This window comes from Serinus canaria, chromosome 5 (assembly GCF_022539315.1).
Source record: "Serinus canaria isolate serCan28SL12 chromosome 5, serCan2020, whole genome shotgun sequence".
Lineage (NCBI taxonomy): Eukaryota > Metazoa > Chordata > Aves > Passeriformes > Fringillidae > Serinus > Serinus canaria.
This window is the reverse complement of record NC_066319.1, coordinates 11145937-11156196: the sequence shown is the minus strand read 5'-3', so window position 1 is coordinate 11156196 and position 10260 is coordinate 11145937.

Sequence of the window (10260 nt, the reverse complement as noted above, 5' to 3'; positions counted from 1 at the left end):
CCACAAACGCCTTAGACATCTCCAGGGGTGGTGACTCCACCACCTCCCCGGGCAAGCTGTTCCTGTGCCTGACCGCACTGAGGGCGAAAGAATTTCTTCCAGTGTGAAATCCGAACATCTCCTGTCTCAGCTTAAGGCCTTGCCTCTCTCTGCAGGAGAGAGCAGCCCCCAGCTCACGGCAGCCTCTCAGGCAGGTGTAGGGAGCAATGGAGTCTCCCCTGAGCCTCCTCCAGGCTAAACAAACCCAGCTGGGCCACTCCTCATAAAACACATTTACACATTTTCGAAGCCTTTCAGGAGCCTTGTTACCCTTCTCTGGACACACTTTAGTATCAACATGTCCTTTTTTAAAGAGAGGTGGGGCTGACTGGCCTGTAGCTGCCCTGATCTTGGCCCAGTTGGAATGGGTTTAATCCAAGAACTGATTATTAGAACCACTCAAAATGAAGTGTGTGAGCAGCATATAATCCACTTTTTACACATCTGGACACACAGTTGTGTAAATCTTCATGCCTTTTACAGACAGCTGTTTCTCTGAGAAGACACCATTAAAATCCAGCAATGTTCCTCATTTGTCAGTGATTAATTATTTCCACCCAAGAGCTGTGATCACCCTCTTGCAGAGGGCAGCCAGCCTTGGTGAGAAGCAGCATTTCCAGCTGTGCTCCCCAGCATTTCCAGCTGTGCTCCCCAGGAGCTGGCAGGTGAAGCCATCTGTGAGCTCCCTCCTTGTGTAGGGACCCCAAACCCGCCTGGCACTGCCAGGGCTGGGCCCAGCCTGTCCCTGGCACTGCTGAATAAGGATTTGAGCCCAGCCTGGGGAACAGCTCGGGCTCATCTCAGCTCCTCTGAGAGCTCCACAGAGGAACAGCAGCAGGCAGTGTGACTCAGCCTGTTTATTCCTTCTCCTCCTTTCCATTCCTCCTGCCTTTCTGTAGCCATTCCTGTAGCAGAAGGGAGCCTGCACACCAAGTGGAGAGGGGCTCTTGACAGGAGCAGTGACAGGACAAAGGGAATGGCTTCAGACTGAGAGCAGGCTTAGATGAGATATCAGGAAGGAATTCTTTACTGTGAAGGTATAGAGAGGCTGGCACAGGTTGTTCAGAGATGATGTGACTGCCCCATCCCTGGCAGTGTTCAAGGCCAGGTTGGGTGGGGCTCTGAGCAGCCTGCTCTGGTGGAAGCTGTCCCTTCCCATGGCAGAGGAATTGGAACTAGGAGGATCCTTAAGGTCCCTTCCAACCAAAACCATTCTACAATTCCATGGTTCTCTGTCTAAACTCCCAAGTAGCAAAACTGCACATGGCCAAAAGCTGCTCTGTTTGCCCTCTGCCTCCCCAGCCCCCACTCAGTGGCTGTAATTTCATAATCCTTAAATTCAGTAGACTTTGCAATGCTGCTCCTCACTCCCTCCTCATACAATAGGTTGTGTAATACCAGCAGTGCATCAGACAGCTCAGGAAAGGAGCTGGAGTTACTATGGAAACACAAAACACCTTTCTTTAAATTTCAGGGGAAATTGCCAGCAGACTTTAATGAGGGTACATCAGTTTTCAGCCTGAGCCAAACAATTTGTCTGTTTAATGGCTGGATCTGCAATGGAAGTGTTTTGAAGTGTGAAGGTGGCTCCGTGTCTTCCCCACCACCCACAGCCATAGCCTACAATGGGCAGATTGACTGCTGAGTTGAAAAACATGCTGAATCTTTAGAAAAACACAGAACACATTTTGAGCTGAAGTAAACAATAAGCAGTTTCAGAGGCATCACTGCCTTTGGAAGAGTTTGGTGTAGGAAAAGAGAGCCTAATAAACTAACTTTTTTTTTACCCATTCAGAGAGTTCAGATACACAGGTAAAAAATGTGCTTTTATTTAGGTGGCTGGAACAGCCTTTGGGACCTTCAAGCCCAGTCTTGGAGCTTCCTCAAAGCCAGGAACTAAAAAAACTAAACAGGACCTTGTTAGCCACAGGCACTTGGTGCTGCAGGAGGTAAAGGTTACTTCTTCCAGAGGATGAGTCCATTCTTCCTCTAGAAAACAGTAATAAGTGATTAGGTAAGCAAAGCTCCTAAAAGAATTATTAAGAAAAGAACACTGGGAGTTTCTGTCTTAACATTCAGATTCTTTTCAGTTTTGTTTCAATTAATTTTTTTAATGTATTTGTCAGCACACCAGTATCAGAAGCAAAACTGCAGTTTTAAAAAAGGGGAAAGACAGCTAAAAAACGTATACAAGTTTGATTTTAAGGAAATTATTAAATTATTCCCATGACTATAATTGTTTTTCAGCTTGCTGATCTTCCAGAAGGGCTGAAGATGTGTTTCATCTTCAAGAGAGCTCTCACTGGATTATCAGAGTCTGAGCTTCAGTGCCAGCAGACTGCTCTCTGTACTGCTAACTCTGTCCTTACAGGACCAATCCTCTTCAGGTTAATGAAGCTGAGCTCTCTCATCCAGTTTGCTTTTTAAACCACACACCCCCTGCTTTAATAACAAGATTTGTTTGAGGGTTGTAGCTCTACGCTGGCCTCTCTAAGCTATGCCTTGCGCTTTGCTGTCAATGTGCTGTGTCGAATGACAGGTTTGACAGTTTTGTGCTCGCTCTCATGTTTGTCTCCATTAGCAATACCCACATACCAAGTGCCCCCAAGAGCTGCTGGAGGTGTTTTTGGTTATTCAAGGGCTCTGCCTCTGAGGCTCTGGGGTGGAGGCAGCCCTGGTCCCCCCAGCCATGGAGGGGGTGCAGCCCCCTGAGCTGCTGGACACAGCCTGAGCCGGGCTTTTGGGAACAAGAACTGAGGCTGTGCAACAAATACACAGCACAGACTGTGCCTCTCTAGGCAGGGCAGCTGCTCCAGGGCCACATCTTTCATGCTCAGTCATCTCACAAAAATAGCTTATCAAGAGCTCTATATTTCCAGGCACTGTATGTGCAGCTCCTGCATTTCCTTCCCTGTTGCAGGAGCCTTCCCAGAGCCACACGTTCTCTGTAGCCAACAGAGCTCTAAGCTGTGCCTCTGCTCCTCCTTACTGGGCTGCACTGATTCACATGTGAATGTGGGTATTTTAAAAGTATTGTCTGCAATGTTCCTCTGTGCTCTGTGGTAATTACACTGGACTCTGCTGTGCTGTGTCAGATTTGGTGTAGGGCTGCTCCTCACACTGCAGCTGGACTGTCAGAGGGTGAATGTTCCTCAGGGCAGGTAGGGATAGATGCTATTTACCATCATTTCAATCACTCACATTCTGATTATTTTTACTAATGCAAATTACCATCTTTTTATGTCACTTCAGCCTATTCACATTCAGAACTTGCCTGCTTCCCTTTGTTTTCCCAGCTGAGAAAATCTTTTCATTATCAACAGTGATATAAAAGAAAAATCTGAGGGGATTATGTAAATAAGTAATTGAATCAGCACTTCTGCACTTAATGCCAACATGAAAGTGGTGTGACATTTGCACAGGAGAAAAACAAAGTAAATGCAGATTCTTTTTTTGTCTATTCCCTAAGTTCAGTTAAAAAATTTAAGTGATGGCAGCACTTGTCACAACAGCCTTTACTTAACAAAGAAACATAGGAAGAAATTAATTACAATGTCAGTTCTCTAGGCTAATGAGAAATTCACCTTTCAGCAGATTGGTCATCAGCATCCATCTGAAGAAGTTCTGTCACTGGGATTGCATCCCTTCAAATAAACAGCACAGTTTTGACTCCTGAGTTTCTGTTTGGGGCCAAAACCCCAGTGGCTCAGTTCCGGTCTAGCTGCTATTCTGGCCTCGTGGTCTTTGATCTCTGGAGAAAACAAAGAGAAATCAATGCCAGTGGGCTGGATGGGGTACAAGGTTTGCAATCAAAGCAAGCTCTCAAAATCTGGCTCATCTCAGGGACCCATTACATTACAGTAATGCAATGTAATGGCTCGTGGCTTCCTTCCACAACCGAGGCATTATTTTGCAATCTGCTGTCAGGAGTTACATAAAGCCTTTCACAGCAGAAATGCATGCATATGGAAAGGGCAGGCTGGGCAAGCTGTTTACCTCTGTATTTCTATATTTGTATTGATATTTATGATATAAAGCAAATGGAGGGAAGTGCTGAAAGAGCTGTGCATGTATTTTATCTTTCTGTCTCAGTGAATACACTCCTGACTTTTCTGCAGGCTGTGAGAGTTCAAGGTCCCTCTCTGCTAATGCAAGGTCAGTCAGGGCTCTCACACAGTGCAGCAGCTGGGTCCTCACATACATACATGGGGAGAATGCCCTATTCTCTGTATGGTTTCAATTAGTGACATATGTCATGCTCTTATCAGGGCAATTCCTGCTTCATGCCCCTTCCTTCAGCAAAGGACCATGCTGCAAATACAAGGAACAGCAGCCTGTGGCTGAGACAGGGGCTTCAGCTCTTTAGCCACGGTCTACGAGTCCACAACTGTGGCTTCATCCCTTGCAGCACGAAGAACAGCTTCTGCATTTGTTTGTTTAATCCAAAACTTATAAATAGCCTCTGCCAGCCCTGACCCAGCAAGACCTCAGATGCCCTGCATGAATTGTTCATGGGGGAGACAAGGTCAGTGCTGCTCCACACACTTTGCTGCTCCGTGTTCTACTCCAGAGAGCTTTTGCTAGAGGCACAGAGGCAAACATGCCCAAAAAGGAACCACAGTTTCTCCCTCATACAGAGTAATCCCCAAGGATTGTTTTAATACATTCATGCTTCCTGTTTTATGTTCAAAGGGATTATCACTAAAATAAAGTCACTATGAATCCAGAATGTGCTCTACCCAGTGCCAGCCATTTCATTCCAGCCTTTGCTGCAGCCTGCATGGAAACACCAGAGCCAGGGAGAGAAAGGTTAAAGGCAAGGTAAGATCATGATTATGATACCATGCAAAGTATTTTTATGTCTAAGTTCATCATTACTTGCCTCAAACTTGTTGCTAAGCAGAGGGGGCTTTCAATGACCTCAACAAGCAAACTGGGAACCCCTCCATGCTTTGGCTCCATTTTCCTCCCTGCCTGCTATTTTGGTCACTTTTCCAAAGCATGAATCAAGCAAGCCCTGGAAGGCTGCGGGCCCCTCATTCACACTTTACTGTGGATAGGAAATGAGGAGTGTTCACTCAGCACCTTGCTGGCCAAGGTCAGTGGCAGCAATGCAGTTACTCTGCAATGCCTGCTTTAATTAGGGGATCTTTTCTTTGCCAGCAGACCTGGGCAAAGCAAAATGAAAGCTTGGAGGCAACGAATTGCATTTTGCTCTTTTTTCCTGTTAGCATTTTCAGCCTTTGTCAGATCTTTTCTTACCCATTGAATTTAATTCTACTTCCACTGGTCTCTGTGGTGCCACATTAACAGTATTCTTTTCCTTTTAGATACATATTCCTAATAATTGAAAGAGCAGGAATCTCTGTATTCTTCTTTATCCAGGAAACCATTCACTACCATTGTTTGTCCCTAGCAACCACAGTATCACAAAAACATATTTCTCATAAAGAAAATTCCAACAATTCCACATTCACAGACCTGCACGGAGGAAGTAAGGTGCAAAGACAGCATTGTGCAAGGTGAGTCCAATACTTCAGATGACCACAAACACTGACACTATGGCAATATTTTATATTCTGAGCTAGCCCACCATGGTGATGCTCTTGCTGACCAAGATCAGCCCTTTGCTGCCACTGACCATTATGGATGCCAGATTCACAGGCCGCTAAAATGTGCACCAAAGCCTTCCACTCGAATCAGGAGTGACACCACTTTCACACAAAGGGAGATTCTGCCTTTTGCTAGAGGTTTCATTCAGGTTCAGTCTCTGCTGGAGACAATGGGCGAGCTGGCTCTGCCGGCGCTGCAAACAGCATCGATTTTGTGCCGCCGCGCTTGGAGGAGGATGCCGAGCAGCTCCTGCCCTACTTGCTCTGTTCCCATGACAACACCCGGCAAAGCAGCTCCTGCCAGCTTCCCCCTGACTGCCTCATCGTGCCCGACAGCGTGCCCAGGCTCTGGCTCTCAACCCAGACAACGCCTCTTCCTTCAACTGCCAAAAGCTTTTTCCAAGGAGGAGAGATCTGTTGGAAATAGCAAATGGTGTTTTGATGGGCACAGCAGAGGTATTAAGCTCCCCAGCAGCCAGACACGGGGAGAAAGGCTGAGTTTGGCTTGCCATTCCTGCTGCCCCCTGCTCCTCGGGAGTGTCATCTGGAATGACTTGCGGGTTGGCTCCAGGACTATGTTCTTTTCTTCATTAGTGCTGCTTCTTCTTGCATGCTGAAGTGAATTAATATCTAACAGCACTTCAAGTGACTCCTGATTTCATGTAGTAGATGGCAAATAGTTGTTTGGACTAATGTTCTGGATAAAACAATCTGCTTTTCTTGGGGGTGGGCCTTGTCCTGCCAGTCCTCCAAAAGCTGTGTGCCTCCTGTCATTCCATGAGCAAAGCCTTGAGACTGATCAAGCCAGCAGTTCTTCAGTCAAATGAGCAGGAGCAGATGAGAAGTATGGAGCATAAAGATGAGTTCAGGGCATTGAAGCTGGATGGAAAAAAGTAGGATAAGTTTTCCTGCCTGCCAGTCCAGTATAATGCTATAGTGAGGTAGAGGATGATATTATTTTTTTTAAGCTTTTTTCCTGTAAAGATTCTAATCTTTTATACATAGACCAAGAGCTCAGTCTGTGGCTTTGGCTGTAGCACACCCAATTGCTCAGTATTTGCCTCAAGGGGTGCATGTTGTCATCTGGCTAGGAGGGAATCAAAATTACACTTGATAACCAAAAAATGGCTGAGATCCTTACTAGGAGTCACCGAAGGACCCACAAAAGGGCTCTTCCAGGGCTGCCCAACCAAGAGGAGCTTGCAGCTGAATGCTGATAGGGTTATCTATCCCCTTTCTGCTACATGAACAGCTCTGTGACTGTGAAGTTCTCTGTCCTGGCATGGCCATGGCCCTACCCAGGACAGGTTTTGGGAGGTGTGAGTGACAGGGGCTCCCTGCACTGCACCTGAGGATGGTAACAGGCATCCTGTAACAGGTGACAGCACACAGCTCATCCTGGGCACTTAACAGCAGCACCTGAACTCACTGGGCCCTGGCTGAAGAGTTTTGCAACACAGCAAAGACTCAGAATAAAATCCACTGCAAAAGCCAGTTGCCCTGGTAGACAGAAAGCATTCTGTGGGTTATTGAGTTCAGGTTATCCTCTGGAAGAAGGCTGTTCATCCTGCTGCTGGGTGGCCACAACACACGTATTTTGATTTGTTCCATTGTCAGTGTTGGTCCACCCCAAGGATTTCTGTAACCCCAGCATCAGCCTGCACAGAACCTTCCACTTAACTCAATTAATGCCTCATTTGCTATTCCATTTTATTTGATCTGAGCCTTAAAGACCAAATCACATGTACTGCAAATTACACAATGTCCATCTTTAACTTGGATGGCTTCAAGCAGGTGCTGAGGAACAATTAGATCACTGTCTGTATAAGCTGCTATTTAACTAAGAAAGAAAAGACAACTCTAAATAAGACAGATGCAGAGAGAGCTCAAAGCTTGCTCACACTGATAATGAAAATTAATCAAACATCATTAGCAGTCTCCAGAGAGTTCAGTACATCATGTGCTTCTGAGATGTGCTTCTGGTTGTTCTCTGCCTGACAAGAGCACCCACTTCTCTCAGCTCAAGGGCAGAAAAGAGATTTTCTGCATCAATTGAAAGATTAAAACCTGGGGCCTTATTCAGAGAGAGCTGGGTGCCTTTCTTTGCAAGCCATTTGGGCCAGCCTGTGGCTTCGTGCTGATGAGCAGCCAGGATCTCTGAGGAGGTCAATGAATGCATGCAGGTGATTCTACCAAACACACAGCCTTGCCTTTCCTCCCATAGAGTGGGACTCACCTGGAGACTTCCCTCCATTCTGAGCAGCGCTCCCTGGGAGGCTGCTTCTACACCTAAATGCAGCTGTGATGGGTGGGCAGCATATTCCATGCAAAGGAGCTGTCAGGAGAGCTGGTTACTAATACCAGTCTCCTAAGAATTATTTTAGCACACAGGTAATTTTGCTAAAACCTCGTGTCCTTCCTTTTGCCCTTTTATTAATTGTCCAAGGTGCCCTAATTTTAACTCACAAGCCTCAAAAGCTGGACACTGAGTCCATTCCATTTGTATTGTGTTTAACACACTGGACCCCTGGTTAGAGCTTCTGAGCTTTACAGCAGCTGAGTGCTTTGTTTGAGACTTGTGTTGGTGTCCTTTGGATCTGGTTGTTTTCCCACCACCACCATTTATGTTTATAGTTTCATATTGTGGGAGTCATAGGGAAGATAAATAACCCACCTTGCTGGACAAAAATGTGTCAGTTCAGGCTTAAAAAATCAAGAGAAAAGAATCTAAAGGAGTGAGAGAAGCTCAAAGTTTGTGTTTTCACATGAGCACATGGTGATGTAGGCATGCAGCCCTCCCACAAACCAGTCTTAAGGCTGGGGCATGTTATCCCTTCATCCTGTCCTGCAGAGCCCTGAGAGCTTCTCTCCTGAGCTGTGTCACCCTGATTTTTTAATATTTTCTAAGCCTTCTGATGTTGACATTCTTGTAGAGAACTTTTTCACACACTTTCTGTAAATAACACATTGTTTTGCATTCTTTTATAGAAGAGGAGAAATTTGGTTAGTTTGTCCAGTGTCATTGGAGAGGTGGCACTGTCACCCTCCAATCCACTGTCAGTTTTAGAAAACTATAAATGTTGGAGTCAGAAAACAAACTCCCCTTTTTGCTCTTCACCTTGGGAGCAGCGGTGTGCGCCTGTGTTCTTTTGTGTTCCATAGCAACAGAGCGGGGATTGGCCCTTGGGATTGACCCACTGACTTCCCTGCAGACATGGCAGTTCACAGTGCCAGGGATGGGCTGTGCCTTTGTCTGGCCTCTGCTGCACTGGTTACCTGTGACCCCCAGCAGCAAGCAGGACACGTTTTTCTCCTGAAGCAGTAAGAGATACATTGAGATCACCTTAACTTGATTTGGGATGACAGACAGCAGAAGTGCAGGGTGAGCAGCTGATGTGGACTCATTGTCATCAGTGTCTTCTAACACAATTTGTGAATGAGAGCATCCTATTAACTCCCTTTGTACAGACTGCAGGGATTCATTGTGCTGGAGCTTTCTCCAAGTAGCTTTTCTGCAGCTGCCGCTGCGCTCAGATGCTCTCTGGATACGTACAGGTGAGCTCAGTAGGCACTTCCTAGCTGTCAGAGCACTGACCAGGACCATAAGAGAGATGTCCCCATTGAGACATGTCTCAGCCCACACAGCAAAACCTGAAATCTTTATTCTACTCACTCCTTCATTTGAAGTCACTGAACAGGACATTGGAATGTGGCTCATGACGTTGATGTCACAGCATACGAAGCGACAGGAGGAAGGAAGGAAGGAAATGCCAGGCAGAAGTTTTCTTGCAACAAAACGTGGTCTCAGTTGGAGCAGATTTAACCAGAAGAATGCTAAGCTGTAAATGCCAAGTTAATTAGCCCTCATGCATAATTTGTTTTTAAAAATACACTGTCATCTCCTGAAGGAACAAGAGCCCATTTCCCCTTCTGTTAGGCTTAAAAGTCAATCTGAAAAATGCCATTGAAGTCTAAACCAAGAAGCATCACGATGCTTTCAGCAGAGAAGGTCTCTGTGAGTAGGAGCTTGAAATCCACAGATTTCCTCTCTAAGCCTGCCAAACCAGAAGGCTGAACAACCTTTCCAGGGCATCTCTCACACCAGACCCACTTCACTATAACTTCTCATATAACTGCACTGTTGAGGCCCAGTTTCTCTCTTACACCAGCTCCAAGCCCCATTTTGCCCAATTATGGTATTTCTACTTCCCCACCAACAATCAAAGAAGCTAGTGACAAAGTCCTGAACATTTTCATGTGTCCTGATCTTTGCTGGCCTGGATAAAACCAGGTCACTGGGCTGCAGCTCATTCATCCTGGGCTTCCACCCAGGGATTTTGAAATGGTCTTTTGATTTGTGATCTAGGAAAGACCAGTGATTAACTCCCAATTGCATTTTTATTTTCAAATTATTAGCCAGTGCTGTCTGGTGTTGCACAGTTTCTCTTTGCCCCTGTTCTCCATGACTCAGTATGTTTTGCATCTGTCAAGTGCCTGATCACTCTCCTGATCTCCCCATGTGATTTTGTTTGTAGAGGAACAGAGGACTGAGGTTTATAGCAACACTTTTAAATATATTGGTTTTCTCACTGAGGTCACAGATCTCAAT